Source organism: Microtus oregoni, unplaced genomic scaffold (assembly GCF_018167655.1).
Source record: "Microtus oregoni isolate MIOR12 unplaced genomic scaffold, Mior012 000047F_ref0000412, whole genome shotgun sequence".
In the NCBI taxonomy this organism is placed as follows: Eukaryota; Metazoa; Chordata; class Mammalia; order Rodentia; family Cricetidae; genus Microtus; species Microtus oregoni.
In genome coordinates this window covers 17,567,042-17,569,840 of record NW_024543221.1, presented here as the reverse complement: position 1 = coordinate 17,569,840, position 2,799 = coordinate 17,567,042, and the positions used below count along the sequence as shown (strand labels likewise).

The window sequence follows — 2,799 nt, the reverse complement described above, 5'->3', positions numbered from 1 at the left end:
CTTGATAAATCATTACTATTTATATAACTAAAACTCATGACCTGTGACCAAGTACCTTTCATTAAGATGAAGCATCCCACAGTGCCCTTCCTCTGTGTGTGAAGGGTGGATCAAGAGGGTGGGAAGTTGGCGTCAGAACACCATCAAGAAGGGATACAGAAGTAGCATGGGCTATGGAGGTAATCAGTCAGACATCAGAAGCCAAGAAGAGGAAGAACAGAGGGAAAATTCTAGAAATAAAGACACGGTGTGGGCAACTACAATGACCTTGTCTATATGGCTTGTGATGGATGACCTCTTCATCAGCACAAACATGCTTGCCTCTCACAGCAAGAAGGACCAATCTCCAATTTGAGGCTGACTTGCTGCTGACCTACCCTGAGGATGACCCAAATCATCCCATGACTGAGGTCATTCCAATGACTGAGGTTCTAAGGAGCACATCTCATCTCCAAATCGCACAACCTCCATAGAGTCAACCCTTCCACAAAACTGCCAAGAACAGAAAATAGGACAGAGCAGAATGATGCACAATTAATGAAAACCCAGAGAGAGAAATTGGGGTTCAACCCAAAGATCTGAAAAGCAAAACATCCAGCCACTGGTTCTTACCTTGACCTCAGTCTGAAATGGTGTCCTGCCTCCAAGAATCTCACAATGACACTGTCTGACAGCTGTCTCTTCCCATTTTATATTCCTTTTTAGGTCTGGGATTAAAGGCGTGCACCACTGGGATTAAAGGCATGCACTGCCCAGTTTCTGTGGCAAACCAGTGTGGCTACTTGGATTAAAGGTGTGTGTCACCACTGCCTGGTCTGTAAGACTGACCAGTGGGGCTGTTTTACTCTCTGATCTACAGGCAAGCTTTATTTATTAAAATACAAATGAAATATCACTACAGCAGAAAGCAAATGAAGCAGAGTTGGGGTGAGAAGAGACCATCTTGTGTGCTGATAAGCAGTTGTGGCAGAAGAAGTCTTGGGGTTTAAGGTCTTGTTTCTGTAGTATGTGTAGACTTTTCTACCCTCAAAAAGGTTTTATCCCTTGCCAACTCTGACCTCCCTGAGAAGTTTCCTTGGGCTTAATGCCATTCCCAGGGGCAGTAACAAACCATAGAAGACACACATGGGTTCATCCCCACTTGTGAAACCATTACAGATACATAACTCTTGGTACTAGTGTAAAGCAGTCACACTACTAACATCAATACATCAGGGTAGCAAACAGTTGTGAGGTATCCATTCACCAAGCCTATTGGACTGGCGCTCTCTGGGCTGCTTTCTCGGGGGAACCTAGACCGTAATGTAGAAGAGCAGCAAAAGCTACAGCAGCTCCACCTAGTGGAGCCTGCACATGCAGTCTGGGACCTTCAGCTCACCCACACCTTCTAAGGTAGTAAATAAATGGAGCATAGGAGCCCTGCACACTGCGCCCTGTACCATACCCCAGCTGCTACTTTGACTGATGAAGTGTTCAAAATCGGGAACGTTGAGATTTCACAAGTCACTACTCTGAGAATAATCAGACATACAGAAAAAGCTCCAACTAATGTTGTTTACAAAATAGATGCTACAAAAGCTGCCCACGAATGTTCACCAGTGGGCTGACACACACAATGCCAGTGGTGGAAACATTGTGGTTGCTCTAGAAACAAACGTGAAAGTGGCTGGCCCTCTCAGTCGTCTCAGAGTAAAGAGTCTGATAGCCTTTAAGATTATTCTCCTGAAAGATATGAATGAGTTCACCACACATATACTGGAAGCAATCAACTCATACATGGTACTCAGCAATTCCAACCACCAACCTCAGCAAGAAGGACATCTATCAGCGACCCAGGAGTGGGTGAACTCAGGAAGCTTTGGCAGGGGGAGGGGATAACTTCATGCCAGCAAATAGCCCCACTGTGGCCCCAAACCAAGGGCTGAATTAAGGCTTCTCAGAACCAGAAGGACTGAGCTAGAATGATCTTAGAAACCAGTTTCAGCACACACCTATAACCTCAAGCAAGCAAGCAAGCAGTGGATTTTCTGAGCAAGAAGGGACACCTTTATTCTACTGTGGATGTAATCACTTTAACTCCACAGGTGCAACCGGAGCTGTTTGGATAACTGCGATATTTCCAGCTGGACCTGTTGGCATCATCTGTGGTCTCCAGCTGTGCAGGCTTGAATGGTGACTTCTGAGAAGGAGGTTTCAAACAGAAGGTCTCCACTGACATCCTCCTGGAACTTACTACTCTTCTGTTTTGTGGCTTGAGGTTCAAAAGGAGGTAGTCAGTTGGCAAGGAGTAAACCAGGCTGCGATTTCATAACAGAAGCTCCATATAAGCTAGTTAGGACCCCAGGATGGATGGGATGGAAAGAGGGACACCACTGAGAATGAGCGGGGCTGCTTGATGCGTGGAACTGTTCCTGAAAGGCATCCTGGGGCCTGTGGGCTGAGAGCCAGGTTAGAAGCACCCACTTTTGCTTCCCATGCTGGGTCTGTAGCTTCACTTTCAAACCTGCACTTTCCTTCCCTTCCTGTCTTGCCTGTGGCTGAAAGTGGTTTTATGTGAACATGATTCTGAAGTGATAGCCTCACTACAGAAGAAATGTTGCTACCATTTTTATAAAATAAATGTGTCTATATGTTTAATAAAACAGTTCTACTGGGAGGCAATTGGAATCCCTTTACTTTCTCAAGGTGGGGGCGGGTAGCAAGGGCCTCCATGTGGTGTGGGCTATAAAGTCCAGCTCAGCATTACTCAGGATTGGTGGATACTTTGGTCACGTTCTTTATGCAAGAGGCAGTTTTAAT

The 2,799-nt window shown here is 45.7% G+C and overlaps 1 pseudogene; it reads left to right on the top strand.

Moving 5' to 3' along the window:
• Positions 1–1,353: 1,353 nt before the first annotated feature.
• On the top strand, positions 1,354–2,176 carry LOC121435800 (annotated as a pseudogene).
• Positions 2,177–2,799: the final 623 nt, after the last annotated feature.